At 35.2% G+C, this 24,899-nt stretch overlaps 1 long non-coding RNA gene across 1 annotated transcript in view; it reads right to left on the reverse strand.

Annotated features, from left to right (window-relative positions):
- Positions 1-24,899, reverse strand: part of LOC118729452 — a 59,732-nt gene that overhangs the window by 12,089 nt on the left and 22,744 nt on the right. The window contains exon 4 of the long non-coding RNA XR_006742765.1: positions 17,876-18,080. This is a non-coding gene — a long non-coding RNA (uncharacterized LOC118729452). The remainder of the gene's footprint in view (positions 1-17,875; positions 18,081-24,899) is intronic.

The following is a 24,899-nucleotide window of genomic DNA, read 5'->3' on the forward strand; positions in this document are numbered from 1 at the left end:
TTCTAGATAGACATTATTTGCAGGTTATTCCTGCTGAAAGTCCTTTATTCCTCTTTTTTTTATTATTATTATTATCAGCTAGGCCTAACAGAGGCCTAGTTTATTGCCCTTAGGACCAGTGTATTTTTGTTTGTTTTTTGACATTTAGAAAGACACATATCAGTAAATAAACCCAAAGCTAGTGGCTTCTGGGATTTAAAAACATTTTGAATGCCTGCATGCTATCTGAGAATGACTTCCAGCTTTGAGGAAAAAGGGCTAGTTTCACAAACAAATAAAAAACAGGCATTCGCAAAGCTCTATGAGTCATTTGGTAAGGTAAAACAGGTTTTCTTCTATAATCCAAAATGGATGTAAAACCCTATAAATTTGTTCCAGTAAAAAATATTCTGATTTCTTACATTTCTCCTAATGCTAATGATGGCCAGATGTTTTCAGAGGTTAAAAGTATTCAAAGTGAGTAGCCAGGCACTGGACAAACTCTGAAATCTTTCTATTTCATTGATGTTCCAAATTTTTTGCTTTCAGATCTTTTATTTTATTTTATTTCATTGATTTTTTTTTTTTTTTTTTTTTTTTAACAGAGAGGAAGAGAGATGGATAGAGAGTTAGAAACATCGATGAGAGAGAATCATTGATCAGCTGCCTCTTGCACACCCCATACTGGGATGTGCCTGCAACCAAGGTACATTCCCTTGACCAGAATCGAACCTGGGAACTTTCAGTCCACAGCCCGACTCTCTCTATCCACTGAGCCAAACTGGTTTTGGCAGCTTTCAGATCTTAAAGTCTATTAGAACTTGATAAAAATAAACCTTTCAGGTCAACCTCCATTGATTATTTTTAAAAGTCAGTTGATAGAATTTACATTTGTTTTATACCTGGCCAAAATATATCATTCTTTACTGCTACTGCCACAAAATAGTCAAAGTCAGAAAAATTTACTTGGACACTAACATTACCTAAAAACATCTCTGTAAAAGATTAAATCTCCTCTATACACACACACATTAGTAGTTTTCAGATATTCTCAACCATTAAGTAAATACGCTAACAAAAACAGCAATGTTCATCTACCTAAGATAAAAGCTTTTTAAAGATGAAGATGACCTCCAAATTTGGTATATATCATGTGATATGGACCAAAGTTTTACTACCCCCAAGTTTGCCCTTTGGGATATTGATTTCAAATTGACTATTAAGGAACAAATGACTCAGAAAGAAGATTTGGCCCAACTTCCCTTACTTGCCTACAGTAATTCAGGTAAAAAAAGAAAAAAAGAAAAGAAAAACCTACTTAAAAGAAAGGGAACATCACCAAAATGTAAACTAAATGTGGCAAATGGGGCGAAATCTAGCAAAGCTACTTGCTGGGTTCCCCTCTTGTTGCCCACGTGTTTGCTTTTTCTCATCTACCTGTGAATTGCCTGCTTTGCCTTTGAAACCCCTTGTCTCCCTCTTCTTTATCCTGAATGGCATATAAACCTCAATTGCCCAATGTGTCTTCCGGTCTCACATTTTATGGAATACCTACAAGCATATTACAAATAAATTTTGGATATTTTCTCTTGTTAATTTGTATTATGTTAACATGATTATTAGCCCAACCAGAAGAACTTGAGGTGGGAAGAAAGTTATTTTTTTTACTCCCACAGATGGAAAAAGAACAATAGTTAACTTATAATAATGATTGAGGGGCATCTCTTTCAGTGTTAAATAAATCATCTTCTTCCATTCCCCACTTCCTTTTGTGTCTGCAATGACTAAGCTCTCAGCATGGTACCTACAGATAAGCCTGTCCTGTATCTGGAATGTTTTGTTATCTGTGAACTGTTGTTTAAATAAGAAACAGGCATATCCCCATTTCTCATCCTATCCAATGACACAAATAATTTGTAAAAACTGTGCCCCATTTATCTCTTCTTCAGCTCTGAAACTGTTGAGACATATTTATGTGGAATCCTAATAACGTTGTTGTATTAGAAACATTAATGAGAAGATTGTTCATCCTTAGATTTTTTTTCCTCATCGAAGTTCATGACCTGAGCAACCAGGTCAGTAGGTTCATAAATAAATAAACTGTGGTAGATCCAGACAACAGAATATTATTCAGTACTAAAAAGAAATACACTGTCAAACCATGAAAAGCCTCAGAGGAACCTCAAATAGATTTTACTAAGTGAAAATAGCTAATCTTGCCAAAACTGGTTTGGCTCAGTGGATAAAGCGTCGACCTGCGGACTGAAAGGTCCCAGGTTTGATTCTGGTCAAGGGCATGTACCTTGGTTGTGGGCACATCCTCAGTAGGATGTGTGCAAGAGGCAGCTGATCGATGATTCTCTCATCGATGTCTCTAACTATCCCTCTCTCTTGCTCTCTATAAAAAACCAATAAAATAAAATAAAAAATAAAAAAGCTAATCTTAAAAGTCTGCATATTGTTTGGTTCTGACTATATGACATTCTGGAAAAGGCAAAACTATGGACACACACACACACACACACACACACACAGTCAGTGGTTACTAGGAATGAGAGGCAGGGAGCGATGAATAGGCAGAGCACAATAATTTTTAGGGCAGTAAAATGTTCTGCATGTTCTAATTATAATGATGGATATATGTCATTATATATTTGTTCAAACCCATAGACTGTACAATATCAAGAGTGAACTCTATTGCAAATTTGTAAATTATGTGGCTATGGGTGATAATGATGTGTCAATGTAGGCTCATCATTTGTAATAAATGTACCATTCTGGTGAGTGATGTTGATAATAGGAGAAGGCTATGCATGTGTGAGGGCAGGGAGTTCATGGGATATCTCTGTACCTTCCTCTCAATTTTGTTATAAATCGAAAGCTGCTCCAAAAAAGTCTCATAATCAGCTATACTCTTGCAATATTAAAATCCTAATGAAAAAGCAATTATTCCTGGCCCCACACCCTGGTTTACCTACTTGCCTTTCCATCTGCGGCACCTGGAGGCCAATGCCTGAGAACCCTTTTCAAAGTCACTAAAGGAGGGAAAGACGGAACAGACACAGGAGCAAATGTCTACTTCATTCAGGTCAGGTTCAATAACATAAGTTAAAAAAAGCCCTTTCCAAAATTTGTTCTCTGAAGGTGTGACATACCTGCAGGTGTTATTAAAAATACTCTGCTGAACTAATAATGGCACATTTATCATTAAGATGTGCCATCTGAAAATCAGACTCTTAATCTTAGATCCATCCTATATTAATAATATGGTTTGGGTCCTCTTTACTTTCAATGTCTACTATGAAAGGTTGGAGAGAAAAGAAAATGAGAGGGAAGTGTCTTATATTCTCTGTGAATATCGATAGTGGTTTTGGGAGATACTCTTATCATAATGATGATGATAATAATGATTGTTAGATGTAAACCAGCAGATTTCATAATATATGAAAGGAAAGTTATGGGGAAACAGACTAGAGATAGTATGATTACAAAGTCCAAAAGAATAATTTAATATAAATATTTAATAAAATAATTTAATATAATTTAATATAAACAAAATATAATTTTGTTTATCTGATCCCAAATGGGAATAATCACGGTCTTATCTACAAGGTCTTATAAAAAATTGATTTCTCCAATTTTATCCCAATGTATTTGAATATGTTTATAGGTAATCAATGCTTAATAATAGATGCCATTTATTGAGATTTGTGTGTGTTTACCATGAACTAGTATCATCAAGCATTTTGCATGAATTATCTCATTCAGTTAGTAGGAGAAAGAATTGATATCCTACTGTATTAGGTAATGTCAAGAGTGCATCGCATATAAATACATATTATATAAAAGAATTCAACAGGATTATGTGAGCCCAAAATAAAGCTATTTCATTTCGAAATGGGATTTTACGGAACTGATAAATTCAGGAGAAGAAAAGATGCAGGAAGATTGATTTGGACACCTGAACTGATAGGAGGAAACATCACAGAAATGAACTGGTAAAATAATATTGTTGTGTGGAGAAATAATAGATAAGATTTCAGGAAAACATTCAGGTGATGAACTAATTCCCAATTCTAGTGATGATATGGTCTCTCTGGCTATGGAACAGCATTCCCCAGGACACAAACAAGTCCCTGAAAACTGTGCGACTCTTCTGAAGATTTATCAGCCATCAATTACATTCTGTATACATCCACTCCCTGAATACCTATGTATCTGGAGGTGATTCTCACCAATTTGCAGTTCTATTTTGGCTTCTCTATTTCTTCTGGCACTCACCTGGGGCAAAGCCTATACCAATATGGAGGTCTTTTCTGAAGTACAGAAACTTATCTTTGATATGGGCTTACCCAGACCCTATTGGGCAGGCACATTTGTGGCTCAAAGTTCTATAATATATTACTTCAAATCTAAATTTAAACCTTCGATCACTATATGTGTTTGTAAGCGTGAAACCTGAGGAACCATGAATAAGCCAAGGTAGAGTCCCTAATACCAATTTTTTCATCCAGCTTCACAATATGCTTTGGGCAGTATTAACACCACATTTTAGCTAGCATTTATCATATAGCCTGTCTTCTCTTTCCTTTTCCACAAAAGAGCAAGTAGGTAGACTAATCAATGAAGAGAGTAATAGAAAATAAGAAAAGTGATTGCCTCTTTAGATTCCTACTTAGCAGAGTGAAATGGGAGTAATTGCCCTTGCACCACCAGGTTGAACTGAATAGCATATTTAAACATATAGCACGGAATTCATGGATCATTGTTATGTGATGACTTTTGCTAATTGAAAATGTAGATACATCCCTGAGATTATTTATTTTTAAATCATAGAAGCCACATTATATAATAACTGGTGAGATGTAGTAGAGTAGGCTTGTGGCTTTGAATTTTGGATCTCTTATGTCCAAGTATTGTGCTTCAAATCTCCCAACCATAAAACAGGGAGAATAATAACCTCCACACCAAAGGTTTTTGAGCATGCTCAGAACAGTGCCTAATACATAGTAGTAATCATTAGGCATGGTCATCATTAGAACAATTAAGTGTTCATTATTTAAAAGAAGAAAGAAAATCTCATGTTGTGTTTTGTTTTGTTTTTTAACACAAAGAGGAATTAAATATCATTCCCTTACCTAGTCATATCCAGCTTATTCATTATCACACACAGCATGCTTATTATGTGCTAAGTACTATGTAAGTATTAAATAAGGGAACAAAATCACCTGTCCCTATAGAGTTTATATTCTAGAGGAGTGATACACTGAACAAATGTATAATGTAATGTCTGTAGTGATGAGTGTGATGGAGAAAACTAAAGGAGGTTGAGAAAAGCAGTGACCTTTTCTCTGTCCCCATATTCAACGCATTTAATAAAACAGCTCACTGCAGGCCATGCTTTTCCTCTGAAAGGAATTCTCTAGCTGACATTCTAGGTAATGGTTTCACTGAAATCCCAACCATTTGGATGCAGCAAAAATAATCCGGCATATGAATGCATCCAGATAGACATATGTACTCTGGTTTTCTGAAATGTAATGTGTATGTAATTTCCCGAATGGCTGGTTGTCACATCCATCTGGTCTTATTTCCATAGCACTTGAATGCACCACGAGGATATAAACCCTAAAAGCTGGAAAACAGAATTTAAATACCCAAACACATACGAGGTGTGTTTCAAAAGCTGCAGACAAGCAAGCACTGTGGTAACTTCATTAACTTCTCAGCCACAGTTGAGAGTAGCTGAGGCTAAACATAAAGGCCACAAAACATAAAAGGCATTCCACCAGCAGACCTCATTAAGTGGGCTTAAGACAAGCTAATGACAAAAATCTAATTTGGAATTTCTGGACATAAGAACTCTGAACAAGTCCAAATACATCGAAACTCTTCCATGCGTGCTATCTGAAAAGGCAACAACCCTGCGTCAATTAGGTCCATGTAGTTCATGAATCACAGCCCAGAGACGGATGTTATCCTATTCAATAATACTGAATAGGGAAGTCGTGTTCCGTGTGTTTTTGGGTTTGGGCACCGGTCCTATTTAAATGGGACAGATGTAGGTTCCCAAATTAACAGTGGTCTCCACTGAGATGCTTATCAGGCTCCATATAATGAACAAAGGCATGGCTGGAAGGTAGACACCACACTGTTTAGAAAGTATTTTTGCTACTGTTTTTCCTTTCTCTAAGTCTTTTCCTATATCTAATTTTTGTCATCACCTATGGAGTCTAAACAGTTTAGATTGTACTTATTTATGCCATACTAGAATTCCCTAGTTGCTCTAGGTATGTGGATCTCCAGTCTACTTTTATGTCTCTTCAGTGGAGGAATGTTCATTTCCATGAAATAATAGCACTTGTGTGTACCCTGCACAGTGAGGAGTGCCTTACAAATACTGTGAATCCCCATATCATTCTTATCAGGATCAAACCTACATTTTTAGATAAGCAAGCTAAAGATTCAAATACTTTGTCCTGCCTTTAATTAGTAGACAACCTCTGACGTATACGCAGATCATCTGATTTCAAAGACCACATTTGAATTTCACTACCCAGTGCAGAGCAGAAAGAAAGGTTTGTTGAATAAATACATTAATGAATAAATGCAATACTTAAGGTCCTTAAAATTAAGTGATGAATAATTTGCCAATTAAACTATATTGTTGTTGCTATAAAAGGATAGTTATTTAAAATTCTTATAGGCATTGCATTTATATATATATATAAATTTATATATATATAAATTTTTATAATACCGTATGAATCAGTGCAATATTTTTACTCAATATAATAAATTATAAATGGATGCAATGGCTTCCTTGGGTCATTTTTCTTGTTCTGTGATTATCTCCTTATGTGAAAGACTAGATGTTTCTGGAATCTGGCTTTAGGCACTAATTTCTTAAGAAATCCCTAGACTTGTGCCCATGTTCAGACTTCTGAGCCTTTGTTTAGTCCTAAAAGTTACCCAAGTTTCTGGTCCCAGCTTTTCCAAATATGGACTACCTCATTTCCACCTAAGCTCTAGTAATAATAGTAAAAATGACAATGTGTAACTATTGAGAATAATGCAATGAGTCAGAATATCCTCATAAATGTTTGTTGAGGAGAAACAAATTCCAATCCTCCTGTGAAAAACCTGAATAATGTCCTGGCTCTCCTAACATACTCATTACTGGGCTCTATACTTAAATGCAGGAATAGTCACTGAGGATGTTTACTTTTTGCCTGTATTGAATGGAGAAACATTATCAGCTTCTTTTTCCTAATGAGTTTAGAAAAAGATTCAGAGTGTATTCTCCTACTTTCATTTCTTTCCTGTCCCTCACTGTTGTAAAACATTAAGTAAGTCACTTAACATTTCTGTAAACCTCAGTGCAAAGAAAAATGGAATGTCACCTGCCCTATCTTGTTACTGTAAGGATTACATGTGATAACATGTAAAAAATTATCTTTGAGCTATGAATGCTACATAGCTGTAATAAATTATTAGAAAAGAAAAAGCCAGATGTCTACAGATAACATACCTTGAGAAGGCAGGCTTTTAATTTCATTCTTATGTAAATGATATGTTTATATTCATGTACACACATAGTTGCTTGGTGAAAATGGACTTATATTTATTTACTGGTGGGAAATTCAAATCACTTTATAAAATTTTGAGTTAAATGGTATATTAAGAAATTCTCCAATTGCCTATATTATTTTTTATGCAGAGCCACTGTATTTTATACAGTAATTATATCAATTATACTATATATTAAGTGTCAACTTGATAGTATGCATTGGGTTAAGGTGTTTATATACATTATGTAGTTTATCACCATAATAACACTCTATTAACTCTCTTTTGCAGATGGGTAAACTAAGGTCCCAAAGAATTAAGAAAACACCCACAGTCACACTGCTTGCAAATAACAGAGGCAAAATATGCATTTACATATTTCTGTCTACAAAGCTTTGCTTACCAATTCAAATCACATTCATTTGAAATTTGCATTAATTCAAGAGTAGCATATGTTACACGGTTTAGGAAGCAAGTTCAAATGAATCCTATCCTTTGTGAAATGTTAGGGTTCCTTTGACCAAAACAAAAAGTGATTAAAAATATACAACTTTTTAAAACATAACCAGGAACTTTATATATTTTAAAAAAAATGTCTTTAGAGGGTTTACAGCCCCTGGATCAGGCAGCACACAGTATCCTATAATGTAGGTTACTAAGAGTTATAAATGGGATTAATGGCCATCATTATTTATCAAGAATCATCTTGAGAGCTCCTACTGTGTGCACACCACTTCTTATTGAGGAATGTAGATGAAGGCAGAGGGGAAGATTTGACAAAGAAATAAAAGATATCCCTTAGGGAGCCCACAGTCTATCTTTTTGAAAGAAATCAGCATAAAGGAAGAAGTCAAAGAGTCAAATTAATTTTAGAATACATTAGCAGTACTTAGAAGTAATAAAACTAAATCAAAATTTTTTCAAAGGATTATGTCCTTCAGCCTTTAACTCAATCTGACCTGCTTTGCTCACATGCCAATTAGAGTTCAAAGAAAAGATTCATACACTTCATTTACAGATCCAATGAACCTTGGGCACAGCGATAAATCCTTTATAAATCAGAAAGATAGCTATATTTATTCTTAAAATTAACTAATTTGCACACTAAAGTTAAATGATTTGCCTGAAGACAATTCATTGGAATGTCTGATAAAAATCCTTAACTCCATTTCGAATTTCACATCACTGACCTCTTTTCCCATTTGAAGGTTTACTGTGTAGAAATGATCATGTGTCAAGAAAGATTATTTAAAAAATTGTGACACAAAACAATTTCACATCTACACATGAAGACAAAAGAATCTCTAAAATATTTAGAGAATTTCATGATGAGAAAAGAGGGTCCCAGTCATCACTCTGAGTGGAATAGATAACTGAACTTCATGGTAGAGATTTATCTTTTATCTATGTTCTGAAAACAGAATGACATTATTTAGCAGTTGTTTTAGTGGATCCAGCAACACAGAACATAAACACAGTCAACAATCAAACCGATTGGCCCACTCTACTGTCTAAATTCAACTTCTTGCATAGGTGATTTTATGAATATATGTGTACACACACACACATTTTATTTCTATAACAGTGAACTCTCTTAGGCTGTTCACAAAGCATTCAGTAAACTATCACTGGTGGGGGGGACCTTTCAAGTTTTCAAGAATAAAGAAACTACAAGAATAAAGGAATTTTAGAGTAAGCATATTTGAAAGGACTAAGGCTAAAATGATAATTAAGGCAAGACAATTCTGAAGATGACTTTTCAAATCATATTATTAAATAATCAGCACTATAGCATAGAATTTATTTAAAAAAAAACCTGGAACTAGATTCATTGAATAGCAAATAGCAATAACATGCTACAATTGCTATCGATATAGAAAATAGGACACAAATGGTCCAAGCAGGATTTAATGTCCCTTTTACATGTTTTGGTTTAAGCTATCTCAAGCACTTCATGTTTTCCTGGTGAGTTAACAGTAGTTGAACATTTCTGTAGCCAAGATGTAAAGAGTCATTTTCAACGAATTTCTTAATTTTAGTATTAGACTCTATTGTAGTTTTGCTAGATTTACACCTATCTTAGGGATCCCAAATTACACAAAACTTTGGGGATAGAAATTAGCATAATTGATATAATCCAATTTTTGGTAATTATAATTCTCACTTAAACCTAAATTAAACATGCCAAACTATAATTATGTTAAAATTTGCATCGTGGAAATTATCCCCATTTTGCTCATGGCATCTTAAAATATCTAATAAGGGATTTTAAACTCTTAAGTTTGAGTCAAGAGGCCTTATTTTCACAGCCTTTGGGAAGAAGAGACTTATTATGCATTAAGCATAGTTATTCAACCTCTTGAGAAAGGGAAGATGGGTCCATTATTTCTTTTCTATATGATGTGAGAGATCTTTACTATAATCTTTGGGTGCCTCTAAGTCACTTTGCTGTTAATGAGTGCTGAGTGCCAGAGCAGATGGTAAAAGATTAATGCTTTCTTCGGAGAGAAACCTTAAGCAAAGCAGGTCATGCTTCAGGACAAAGTTAATGGGAACCAAAGACACAGAAGAGACTATGCAGCTTTAAGACTGGGTACTTTAAAATAAGCACTGCATTGCTGTCTATTTTTAAATGGTTAAAGATGAGATGGTCTGAAGGCAATCTTTCAGCCTTGTGAGTTGTTCATTGATTCTTAAGAACTGTATGATCAAACTTTGTTATTATTAATTTGGGATGCAAAAAGAAAACACCCATAAAATACTAGTCAGTGAAAGCTGTCTGTTTAACTAACCTTCCTGCTATTGGATTTGATTAAATTAGCTAGTTGATGTGATTAAGCTGGCAGGTTGATTTATCTTCATCTTTGGGACAGGAGGTGGCTATAACCTGGGATATATATTGGTCAAGAAATAGATGAGTCTGAATGTGCAGGGCTGGCATGTTGTCAAAGCACATGACAACCTTCTTACAACTCCCCGCCCGCCTGGCCCCCACGAATTTATCTCCAGTTGAGTAAAATATTCACATTATACTGGAATAAGGCAGAAGAACCCTGGCTGACATCCCATCTGTTCTTATGAATTAAATTTAGAAATCATATGTAATATAGACATTTCTGTCTGAATATCATAAAACCCTGACACATCCGGACTTTCATTAAAAAGCTTCACAATGTGACTTGAATAACAATCTGTCTTAGCTAATTAGTATTTTCAGTTCAGCATATTCACTTCCAGACATATTGCTGTTTGCACATGGTAATTTAGGTAAACAGATACCATCCACAGCTGCATCAATTAACACTGCTAATCAAAACTGAATTCAGGTAATTAGGCCCATTTATGCCAAAAAATGTGTAATTTTGGAGAAAAGCTAGATTTTTTCAGTAATATGCCAATAAGTAAAAATCTCCTTTTGCTTATAAATATGAAGAATGAGGGGAGAGAAATTATCATTAATATATACATCATGCAGATTGAGTGAAAATTCCTAAATTAAATCTCAAACTTTAATTGGTTTATATTTTCAGAATTGGATCGTATTTTTCATAAATGTTTTCCTCAGTGTTTCTACATACTAAAGTTGATTCACATTTGCCTAAGGGTTTAATCATTATCAAGCAGGACTCAAACAATTAATGAATTCCAAAGTATGTATATCTATCTATCTATCTATCTATCTATCTATCTATCTATCTATGTATCTATCTATGTATCTATCTATCTTTGGAAGAGATGGACAAACCTGCTCTTTCATCTTGCTCAGCAAGTTTAAGGGAAGATGTTCTTATTTTTTAATTTTTTCTGTGTGTTTTTATTAGATACTAATTTTCTCTGCTGCAAAGGACTCTCATTTTCAGTTAAGACTCATAAGAGTAATTTCTTCTTTTTGTGCAAATACTTCTAAACTTCCCTGATTCCACATATTGCCCTTTAATTACATTTTTACTTGTTTCAAAATGAATACTATGAATTATTTTCTCTGTACTTCTCCAAACAAAACCCAACCAGATTATTTTTATTAAATATTCTTATCAAGTCATAAAAACTAGTTTAACTGTTAGTAAGTTGTGATTAACTAGTGACTAATGAATGGTCTGGGTGAGATGAACAGGCGTGGAGTAAAAGAAACAAGGGTACCATTTTAAAAAGCATTCTGAAGAATGTATAGGAATATTATCTGTAGCTCTATCCATATCCATAACTATATCTACCTACTTTTCTGTATATGTATATTTCTCAATTTCTTTAGCTTTTCAGACTCTGAAGCTTAGATTTACTTCTTAATGCAAATACAAGACCTTTATAATGTAGAGTCCAGTTTCTCTAGCTTTATTTTAATGGTAATAGTTTCTTTCAATATAATTTGAAAAACATTTCTTCAGTACCCATCATGTATCAGACATTCTTCTAGGCTCTATGGAATACAGAAATGGATTTAGATCTATCACATTTCTTTGGTCCAAGCTCAGTGAGTTTACAGACTAAATAAATCAACTTTCAAAAGGTGGACCCTGTGTCCAAGTGAAAATTTATCTATCAATTCCAAACTTTTGGAACCCCCTACGCTAATTTTGTAGAGGTTTACTTTTTGGTCCACTGGTTAACTATTTTGTTCTCATAAAAGTCAAGAAATGAGAACCAAAATTATTTAGACAATTATCACAATGTCTTTTTTGCATATGGCGATAATCCTGTACAACTTGTATGTTTATTATTTATATTTATTAAAAACATGTCCCCCACATATTCCTTTAAACACATTTGTTATAAATAATTCCCTATTAAATAGAAATCTAACAGACTTATAAACATGGAGGCACATTTATCAATGGATTGTCAAACCACTCAGACAATGAAAGTATATGGGGTGGGAAAAGGTACCTCTGACTTTGCTGCTGTTTAGCAAAATTATTCTATAAATCTTAAATGAAAGGTAGGTAAGCACATACATCTAATAACTGTTTTTTAATGAACTACCGTATTTTTCGGACCATAAGATGCACCGGACCATAAGACGCACCAGTTTTTAGAGAAGGGAAATGAAGAAAAAAAGATTCTGAAACAAATAGTGTCCTAAAATATTTTATGTGCATTAAAACCCAACATCACAGTCATAAACACATGTAATCAACCCTGTAAAGTAAACAGCAGCATTTAGAATCATTTTAGAGCCAGGCAAGCACACAGAGACCACACAGAGCCGGGCAAGTAAAAAAACTTTTTTTTTTAAAGTATATGTGTAGGCTATATTTGGACCATAAGACGCAGGGACTTTTCCCCCCCACTTCTGGGGGGAAAAAGTGCGTCTTATGGTCCGAAAAATACGGTAAATGATAAATATTTGGGGAAGACTATTTCTGGTCTCCATGAAATAAGCTACCTAAGTGAAGTTCACTGGATGGAGCTGCCAGTGAATAATCTTTGGCATTCTAAACCACTTCTCTCTCTTTTCCTCAGACATCAATCAAGAGAGAGGTAATTCATTTTATTTCCTTAATTTCAGTAAATTTATTCATTTAGAGAAAGAGTTTTAATTCATCTAAAAATCCTGTGCTCATAGACACCAAGTTTTAGCACAGTGGAAATGCCATGAATCTTACAATGATAGTCCTGGTGAAGAAGGTCTTGAAATACGGGACCAGCTTCCCACCTAGGCTGTGTCACTGACTGGCTGTCTCACTTATGGCAAATCACTCTCTGTCCTGAGTCTCAGTTTCTGGTCCATAACACTTGGCTCAGACACCCACCTCTCTGGGTTGGAGGGTATACCTGGAACATAGGAGGTGCTCAATAAGTAACTACTGAAATTGAATAAATGTCAGTCAGTGATGGCTTTAGAAATACTCATGCCAAATGCATTTTAGTCAAAGTTATCTTATTAAGCAGTTCCCTGGGTTCTAAAATAATATGTAGAGATGATATGATCCTTTTCATACAAATATCATGATGCACCAATAGGCCATGCATCACTACACTACACTACCTTTGGTAGGCTTCCAATTCACTTGAAAATGAATTCTAGGAAACTAACCTTCACAATTAGCTGGAAATGTAACAACAGAGCACTTACTGTCTCTAGAGTACTTTTATTATTCTGTCAAACAAATCACAATAAATAATTCACTCAGCCAAAATTACTCAACCCATTTATTCTATAATTAAAGAGACTATTATCTTGAAAAAGTTCATGTGATTAGTTTCTGACTGTTAATGATTTGAAAAACTCTGAAAATCTTTGAATTTCTCAATTAGCTCTCTTTAGCCCCACACAATAAAATTGTTTATGGTCAGCTTACTCTAAAGTTTTAGTGGAATTCAATTGTTGACTCACAAACAATAAATGATTAAATGACACTATTAGTCATTCTTTTTTTAAGCAGCCTGCTTTTTAAACAGAAGGACTCCAACCAAAATATGTGGTCATAAAAATATCAAGCAGATTAATTTTGGCTTGTTAATGGCAGAGAATGTCACTTCACAGCTATAAGAAAAAACATCAGATCTGGAACTGGAAGGACCAGAGGGAACAGATAGCCAGAAAGAAAGGCAATAAAGAAATAAAATGTCTTCCAAGCACACTAAAGCAAAACAAATGATTGGATTTGGGATTTAACAAAATATAATCTTATTTGTCTTTGCTCTTTCACCAATTCATTTTTCTACACTAAGACAATATGAATTTCCCCTTTTCGAGCCATGATTTTCTCCTATGGAAAAGATTGCCGATAATTAACAGAAACCCAGAAAAGGATGTCGGTTGTCAGTAGTTCGACACATTAGCTTTTTGTGCTTAGAGAATGTTGTGTTTGAAACACAGTTTAATGTCCAAAATGATTTTCGTTTAGTTCTGGTAAGTGGTAAAATAAGAATAGTCAAATCAGAGACAGTTATTGAATTATATCTGAAGAATTAATAGTGCTTATTTTAGAGATTTAATTTAGCAGTCATGTTTACTTTTTAGTAAAGATTATCTTTAATAAGAAAACTAGTGTCATCATGGAACAACTGGATTTGTTTTTAAGTTTGACAATTCAATGTACCAAAAGCTAAAGCTGAAAATCTATATTTTATCAGGCAAGTACAGAATGACATATCTGTTGACAATTTGAGGTTAAATTCTAGCCCCACGATTAAGAATGAGGACAGTATCCTTGTAGCAAACAGATCTTAGTTAAACATATTATTAATCTGTATTGCAAGGTATTATCCAGTTCTCTGGAGGATGCCACTCACTGGGCTGGCTGAATAAGATCAGTCTATCACAAGTTTTTCATCTTTGACTTTCTTCATAGGCCCGGAGTAGAAACCTGTCTTTGAAAAGCATGTTAAAAGGATACATGAAAAGCTTGTGCAAAATAAACTGTAGCACCTGGGGCTTCTTAATTTTTATATTATAATACCTTGGACTTTTCTACCTCGACATATTCAGAGTGAATTCTTTGATAAAAGGAGAGAGAAATAAATTACATATGGAATGAAGAGAGAGCCTTTATTATCATTTTAATAGTTCACAGACACATAAAAGGGAACCTGAACCTAAAAATATTCACTGACTTAGCAATAAAGAAAATTTAATATGTTATGAAAAATGGAAACAGTCTTTTGAAGCAATGTGAATATGCAACTTTTCAAAGGCTTCAGGAAAATTTAATGAAGAAAAATAAAACCAAACCATTAAATGGCTCTGTAAATAACTAGCGTTTGCTCCTCCTATGACATTTTTTTTTAACTTAATGGAAATACTGAATATATCCATAGACTATCAGAGATCATGGGCAATGAAATTCCAGACATCAGAAGCAATCTCCTTTTTATGAACAGCTTCATAAGCAACCGTAACAAACAGCCCTCACTTTTAGGAGACAGCATAAAGATTAAGTATGGATATAATATGCAGCTTGGGTGGTTGGCATTGGATTAGAATGTTATTTATTCCTAACCTTTTCAGGATATTCTTAGATTGTCTTCTAATGAGATCACGCATTTTCAGTGTGTGCAGTCTGCTTTCAGATTGCCTGTTTTTGTTGGGATGGTGGTTTTGATATTTTGAATAGAGGGAGTGATGCCTGGGACTCTTCCCATATGATCCTAATTATCTATACATTATTCTATATTCTCTGCCACAGAGATGCTCTTGCCAGAGCTATGATCCTTCCAAACAGCATCCCATTGAGACGTGCAAAATTGAAAATTAAAACAGGAGGGGTTTTTATTATTATTATATTTGAATGACATACAACCTGCTCAATGTTTGCATTTAAATTGGCCAGAATAATTCAGCTCTGGCTTTTAATTTCAGAAGGGTTAATCACCCTAACAAAGGTCAATCAAACTTTAATCTTCAATAAAATTGCTGCAGCTCCAATCACCTGCAGGACATTTATTACACTCCTATTTCCATGCGAAAGAATGCATTGCTCTCATTATGCACCACTAATCTAACTCTTTACATTAGCACATTTTACCAAAAAATATTAATTCCTTTGAAACTCTGACAAGAGTTCATTTCTACACATCTCAGGAGATAATCCTGTTTAAAGGAAAGGGTGCATTACCCGTGAACCACTTTCCTAGACCTTTCTAATCCTCATAGACCTCTGCTACTCCAACTGAGTTGATACAATAGCAAATCTCAATTACATAAAACACGATACAGGTTTAGGTTAAAACAACATTATATTATTTTATGAACATAATCCTCCTTATTGTCTGTGCTTATACCATTCATCTATTTGTGTCTGTCTATAATGTTTACCACATACAAAAGTTACTATTGATTTGGAGGAAGCAAATATTAACCATATTTGAACAGCAGCAGAAAGACTTCAATTCATTAATTCACTCACTCAATAAAAACAAATTGTGTGCCTATTATGTACCAAATACTAGGAGGAGGAAGATGCGAAGTCAAAGAAAAATAAAAGAGGGTTTCTGTTATGAGAATAACATTCTTTTCTGAAAATGATGCCTGGAAAACAATCAAATATTTCTTGAAAGCTTCACTTTCAGCTTTTTAAAAAATTATTAACCTCATTCAGTTTCAGTAAATATTAAAAATGCAAGTCAATGTTCAGCAAAATTTCAATAAGTGGCTTTTATGAAAACATCTGGACACTGAAAACTCTAAAATTCATATCATAACATGATTCCCTTTTAAAATTTGAGAATATAAAATTTTATTGTCAAATTTTAAAATAACTCTACACAAACCACTAGTCTCCCATGGTTAGGAATATAAAACCATGAGTAAGTTTAAATGGGCTGATTAAAAATATACATGGTATAAATTAATTTGTTTCCAAAATTTTATTTCACGATGTTTGAACCCTGCTATTAACATGAAAGACAAAGAATAACAGGCAAAAACCAAACTGGTGTGTGTGTGTGTGTGCGTGTGTGTTTTGCCATTATATAGTGGCCTGAATGACCACATAGGGAAAATAAAAGGACCTTAATGTATGTCTTGAGTTATATAGCAAATTGATTGCCTTGCTATGACAGCAGCGGTGTGACACAGCATAAATAAGCCAAACTTTGCCTTCTGCATATTTTTTGAGATGCCTTCCTGCCTCTGTTCTCGGAGGCAGCGCGCAGGCACATACACAGAGGCACATGTCCCTCTTCACCGGTATTCATGTTCATCCAACAGCAATATGTGATGGCTCTAATTTGGGAAACTCCCCAGAGCTTGAATATTCAATCAAGCAGAGCAAATTACAGTGAAAAGAAAATACAGGTAAAACGGTCAATGGTCAGACTGGCATTGGGGGAATAGCACACCATTTCAAGAAATACCGGTCTCTCTAAACGTAAAAAGCCCCAATTACTTCGTTTAATTAAAATCAAGATTTCAGCCCTTCCATCCCCGACTCTGAGCATTTCTTAAAACTAAAATAGAACCTCTACATCTTCCATAACTAGGCTCGTTTTTCTTTTTGCTCCTGTAACTATGTTGATGCAATAGAATGAGACAGAGCAGAGCTTTTACATTGTCGAACAAAATAAATCCAACGCTACCCCATATGAATGTTCAATTGACATTTGTTACCAAGTGATTATTCTGAAACCTGATAAAGATTAGCCAGATACAACAAGAGGCAAAACTCTCAGCACCGAAAAGCTATTTCATTATATTTCTAAATTTCCAGATTTGGGGACAAATGCACCACCAAAGCTCTCAGAAAATATGCTTTACGTACTCAAGAAGCATACGGATCTTTTCTATAAATTATTTTGTTCATGCAACCAAACAGAACCCACCAACCATCACACAAAACAATCTGAATAAGAATCCCCAGGATGTAGAATTAGGAAAGAAACCGACCTTTGGCCGAACAAGTTTGTGATTTCTCCGCTTGCGTACACAGCTTTGCCATTCCACCTCGAGCAGAAGTCGGCTCTGTGTCCCTTGTGATCTTCGTGACAATGCCGTCATATCACTGGCAAATTTTTCAATTAAACTTCGCCAACGTAGTAGCAACTTTGTTAATTATGATATTAGCCAGCTGGCGGGTACAATCAGTCAACCGCTGTAAGAAAGCCAGACAAAGAGACATCTAATCATTGCAACCGGAGCAGATAAATTTTGTTCCTTTCTCAGACGTGTCACAGATTCTCTCCCTGCTGACCCTCTCCTCAGCCATCGGCTGTCAAATTTAGATTCTTGGAGCTCCTCGCTTCCCCTTATCCCTGCCTTAGATCTGAAGCTCCTGGTTATCAGGGAGACACGTGTCACCAGCTGTCTTGGAGCAGGGAAGCAATCAGGTGAATACTACTTATTGTCTTGCATTGCTTTCCGAGCGGTGACAAGAGTGATTTGGGACCAAGAACACACTCAGCTCTCAGACATGCAGTTCTAAGGGTTCAAGTTCAAACAGTATGTGGAAAGTCACAATAGGGAGGACACATTCAGTTTCAGTGTTAAATATATGGGATATTAGAAATTTAAGAAAAATTTTAAAGAAATTTTTCAGAGTTCTTTTTCCAGATGCCTTTGTACTTTCTTACCCACATCTGTGCTACCTTGCTAATATAGATGGGCAGATTGTTACCCAGAGGAGCCAGCTTTATAGCTAAGTAGCCTTACTTCAACCCATGCAAGTGGCATTCTGACATTATTGCCTCCAAGTGTCCCTTTTTTTAAACCAAGAGCAGGATTCTATAGGTTTCAATTTCTGGAACATATCCTCACATATAAATTCAAATTATGTTTGTATAGAATAATGTGAGACACTAATTTGGGCATCTCAGCTAAGAATCATTTATACAATTTTGGATTGAAAAATAGACACTTATCTTTATGCCCTAATACAAATTTTCCCTCAAAAAATGTCAGTCCACTGGAATCATACAGAAGTGTAATTCTATCAAGCAATAGATCAATAGGCAATTATACACCCAAATGCATATAATGAATTTACTGAACTTTAAATACATATTAGGTAACAACTATAACATTCCTATAAAAATGATATAACAACATTTCTGGTAGTGAAACATTCAATTGATCAGGAAAAAGCTTAATCTGCATAGTGAGCCATAAACCCAACATCATATTTACTAAATGATATTTTTCCCCATTGAAATTTTAAGTACCAGTAAAGTAAAAACTGTTCACTGCAGAGTTGAAAAACAGAGTAATATACAGCATGACAAAGTTATAGTCTTCAACAAATTAGTAGGTTTTTCTGGGATGCAAGGACTTGGTGGAAAGTTAAAATGCAATTCTAAAGTGCGTTTAACAGGAATTCTACACATTTGACTCCCTAAAGGGACCAAAATGGTTATCGCTACTTGTGAAAATTGCACTTATAGTGCAGTGTATTAATAAACCATGGTTCATACCCTAAATTTACATTTTATTTTCATATGAGGATGTTCCTGTAATGAAGGGTCTAAAGTCCCTGTACTTGGTTTATTTAGCTTAAAATGCTAAAAAGATCAGTGTTTTAGATGCAATGTAAGATATATGCCATGGGGTTAAGATAATTTAGGGATTCCCAAAGTACAGAGCAAAATGCTTTCATCCTAGAAAAATAAAGATGTTTCTTAAATCCCACCAACACAGAGATGGGAGGGAAAATATCGTTTCGGGAATTCTTAGAAATTATATATACATATCTCTCTCTGGAAGTAAGATATTCTTTACCCTTTGTACCTTGCACTGCTCCTAAGAAATGAGTCAGAGTCCATAAAAGCAAAAGAAGAAAGCAGTCAGAAGTGTTACAAGGACAAGAGTGCTCTGGCACAAGGTCAAGGACAAAACAATCTTAGATATGAGTGCTTAGTAATGTTCTGTAGGGAAATGAGCTGTGCCCTTCACATTCACCATCCTCAATTTGGGGACAATCATGGGGCCTGGCTCATAGCAGTTTCTCAAAAAATACTTGATGATTGAATACTTTTGTTGTACACACCATCCTCCTCCAAGTCTAAGTCACCTACTAATAAATTAAATAGTGCAAAAACATCACTCATTAGGCCTATGTTGGTTACTATATATTAATTAGCATATATTCTTTTCTATTATACTAAAAAACAGGTAATTCTTAAAAATGGTTCAAAGTAGACATTTCATTTAAGATTATAAAATAAGTATATCAATAAGGCTCACTATTTGTTGCCATAAAAATAATTCTAACTCCGAAAGTTAGAGAATGAGTTAAACAGGCCTTTACTCTTTGAACAAGGGCCTTTCTCCTAGGAAATGAAAGGACAATAAAATAAATTATGTACACAAAATTTTTCATTGCAGTAGCATCTATAAGAGAAAATGGAAGCAACCCAATGTTCCTAATGAGGGGAATTATTAAAGAAATTGTAGCAATTACTCGTATGCAGTCATTATGTGATAATGAAGATAACTGAAAAACCAACTTCTTATGACTATACTGAATGGAAAAAAGTCAGAATATAGAATTATACACAGTATATTAACTGCTGTGTATCCTTGGACATTGACTGGGAGGACAGGTGCAAAAATATAAAATAGGTTCTAAAAATATAGAAAGTATTTTTTTTATTTGTTCAAGGTGGAATGGCAAAACTGTGTAGGCAAAAAGCATGCCTTACACAATTATGATTGTGAATTAAAAAAAATAGAAATTAAAAACCACATCTATGAAACGGGAACAAAAATCATAATAATATCCTTCTGACAGGGATTTGGTACTAAACCAGATAACCCATATAACACCTTTTGCATATTTTCTGACCTGCAGTAAATACTCATTATGTATGATAGCTTCCTCATTATCTTTACTATAATAACCAAATAAACAGTCTAGGCATATGTTTTGATATTAACTATATCTTTTACTTTTTCTGAGGCATTACATAAAAGTAACTGAATTAAATGAGGCAATGCTAGAAAAACTCAGGTGATTCGGAAGAAATTGACCTGGAGGAATGGACACCAGGAGAAATCTCAGTGTTCTTGCTTTTATTTCCCAGGGTGGGTACTTGTTGATTTCTGTTCCCTGTGGGCACAAATTCAAACTCAGAGGAAAATCACCTTTCTCTAAGACATGCTGGTGCTACATCACAAATGTTTGTTATACAAATATGACGTATAGGTATGGGGTTTTGAAAGATGGGAGCAGTCAGTGAAAACAAAGCAATCTAGACTTGGACACACTGTCTATGGAGAACCATGGATTCATACAGACCACTAAGTCCCACTCTGTTACGAATGTGATTACAGATGTGCCACCAACTGTCTTCCAGTGGCCCCTGCAACCGCCCTTTTTAATCCCTCCGAATAACTTGAATATGTTCCTTTAAGTCTCAGTCATATACCGTATTTTTCGGACCATAAGACGCTCCGGACCATAAGACGCACCAGTTTTTAGAGAAGGGAAATGAAGAAAAAAAGATTCTGAAACAAATAGTGTCCTAAAATATTTTATGTGCATTAAAACCCAACATCACAGTCATAAACACATGTAATCAACCCTGTAAAGTAAACAGCAGCATTTAGAACCATTTTAGAGCCGGGCAAGCACACAGAGACCACACAGAGCCGGGCAAGTAAAAAAACTTTTTTTTTAAAGTATATGTGTAGGCTATATTTGGACCATAAGACGCAGGGACTTTTCCCCCCCACTTCTGGGGGGGAAAAAGTGCGTCTTATGGTCCGAAAAATACAGTATTAATTGTGTTTCTGTCTTCCAGACTGTTGGATGTAAATTCAAATACCTCAATTCCTGTCTCTGTTATGCTGTGGTCTCAGGAGTCAGACATTCTGCTTCCACGCCATTTCTGGTTCCTGACTTCTTAACTCTGGAACTTGGGGCAAGTTATTTAAACTCATTAAGACGGTATTAAAAAAAAAAAATCCACAACACCTCACAATGCTATTGTGAATGTTAAATAATACATGTCAAGTGCATTGTAAGTATCCAGTACATGCTCTGTCATTGACGAGGTGGCAATGGAATGGCTGGGCAGCAGTGCAACCCCACAATAGCAGCCAGGGATCTAGAATCAAGCTTTTTGGGTCAATTTAAATTCCAGCATTCTCACTTAAATAATTAACAACAACAGCAAATTAACTTCCCCATAGAGTAATAAGAATTAAATGACTACTATCACGTACTTACCACAGAGTAAATGATGTTAGCAATTACTAGTATGGTTCTGCCTCCTATGCTCATTGGTTATTTCTTCATCACTGCTTAGCTGTTGTACAATAAAATTAAACTGGGACTTTGTGAAGACCGGAGAACACATATATTCACATATGTTTGATAACAGGTGGACAAGGGATTTTCATTGCAGTACTGTCTGTAATAGCAAAAGACCGAGGATAATGTAAAAAAGTCACCAAAGGTAACTGGTTAAATGATGTATAATATATCGATACTGGGGAATGACCTGTACCTGTAAAATGAATGGAGTGCTGATATGAAATTATTCCTCTGATGCATTTTAAGAGAAAGAAGAATGGTGTAGAACCATGTGTATCATATTTTATCATTTTGTTTAATGAGTATTTTGTACATGATGTTTTTATATTTAAAGACTATCTTTGAGCCGAGACCAGTTTGGCTCAATGGATAGAGCGTTGGCTTGGGGACTGAGGGACCCGGGTTCGATTCCTGTCAAGGGCATGTACCTTGGCTGCGGGCATATCCCCGGTAGGGGGTGTGCAAGAGGCAGCTGATCGATGACTCTCTCTCATAGATGTTTCTATCTCTCTATCTCTCTCCCTTCCTCTCTGTACAAAATCAATAAAATATATTTAAAAAAAAAAGACTATCTTTGAAAAATATACAAGAAACTGCTCATAGTGCTTGCTTCAGCAGGGAAACAGGAGCATGGGGGGCAGAAGTGGAGGAAAAACTACTCTTAACAGTATATTATTTGCTACTACATGAATTTGTTATATATGTTATAAAACATATTTGTTTTTAAAACATTAACAAATTCCACTTAAAATTTTCATTATTCCTACTTAAAAGTGCAACCAGTATATTTCAGTTTCTCCATAAACAAGCCTGGACATCCTCCACTCTCCCATGCTAGTAGGCACAATTCACCAGCTTCTGTCTGCCGAGTGGTACACAGGATACACAGAGCTGTTTTTTTCTGAACCATAACATGACCTCGCTACCTTCTGCTTTGATCTTTCATTTCAATACTATTTTCAACTGCATGTGTTGCAGGAGTTCATTTTCTCCACCCCTTAAATGCCAAACGACAGATACTTCTGAAGCATCTCCTCTCTCAAAGGATGCCTTCCTTAGAAAGGATTTAATTCAGCACAAGAGAGGCAAATTGCATTCCTACATTTTGCACTATTCTAGAGTCATTTCTCTTCATGTTCCAAATATCCAAATGTTTGTCCTCAGACAAGCAGGTGACGCTCAAGGCTCAGTTCCCAAATGTCAGCAGAATGTGCAAAGCCAAAAGCTTCTGATGGGGCACAAGATGCAGCATAGTGCATACACCTACTATATAATAAATTGTAAACTGATCACCTTAAAGTTTTATGTGGGCTTAAAACTTTGATAATTCATTGCTGATCATAAGCATTATCTAAACAGATGTCAATTGATACTTTCAAAGGCATCTTCCAAGTGATACATTTGCTTCCTATTTGAAACAGCCTTTTCTACAGGACAAATACTAATCACAGATATTATGCATGGGAATGCTTGACTTGACAACAGGCTTGTGTTGCCTCGTCTGTAAAACAGCACTGAATTCATAGGGGAACGATGATGGTTAAACAGACTAGTTAAAACACTGGACACAATGGACAACAAATGGGAACACTTGGTAATGGGTGCTCTCATTAGCGGCATTGTCACTGACATCATTGTTAATTTCATATCCTATTAGATAGTCAATTGCAGTTGTAGGGTATGAAAATTTTCTGGTTCTTTCCACGTGCTGATGTTTCTTTTCCACAGCAAGTGTTAGCCAGGAAATGAATACAGGTCCACACAGCAACTGGTAATATTTATCCTATAGACCTGCACTTCTCCCACAACCATGATTAGGTAAATCATTCAGGGATCACATTAAAATGCAGATTTGGATTTAGTGAGTCTGGGGTGGAGCCTGACTTTCCCCATGTCTGATGACTCTGAAGTAAGGGTGCTGTTGTTAGTAACAGGGTACCAGGTTATATACCATTATGGACTTTATAGAGAGTAAGAACGACATGCCTGGTAATGAACACAATAAATACCAAGCCACTTACAAATGTATGTTTCTCATTCTCATGCTAATCTTGCTAAACAGCACTTATGTTTCTTAGTCATAAAATAAAATTCTAGTGTACCATAAAGGTACAGCTACAGTTCTTCTAAGTCCTGGTAAATGCAAAGGTGAGGGAAAAAGAACAATTATATCATGCATAATGTCAGGGTCATTTTTTTTTAAGACTTTTTAAGTGAAAAGGCAAAGATGTTAGCCTTGAGATATTTTAGAAGAGTGATAACTGTTATTTACTTGCTTATTATAACACAAGTATGTAAGTATGTAGTCATAGTTTAGAGACATTCTGTTTGGCCCAACACCAAAAATAAGGTATTAACAAAATCCTTTTGTAACTAAATATTCATAGTTGTTTCTAAAACAACTACTTAATACTAAATGGTTCCAGGCGTCTTCAAACTACGGCCCGCGGGCCACATGCGGCCAGCAGAGGAGTCTGATCCGGCCCGCCAGGTTTTTTGGGCAGTGAGCGCAGCCTAGGTGTTACAGTAGGAATTAGTTCATATAGTCCGGCCCTCCAGCTCTCTGAGGGACCGTGATCTGGCCCCCACTTTAAAAAGTTTGAGGACCCCTGGATCAGTAAGAATATTACTCCCTCGGTAAGCTCATATGTCTTAACTCAA

Source organism: Pipistrellus kuhlii, unplaced genomic scaffold (assembly GCF_014108245.1).
Source record: "Pipistrellus kuhlii isolate mPipKuh1 unplaced genomic scaffold, mPipKuh1.p scaffold_m20_p_3, whole genome shotgun sequence".
Lineage (NCBI taxonomy): Eukaryota > Metazoa > Chordata > Mammalia > Chiroptera > Vespertilionidae > Pipistrellus > Pipistrellus kuhlii.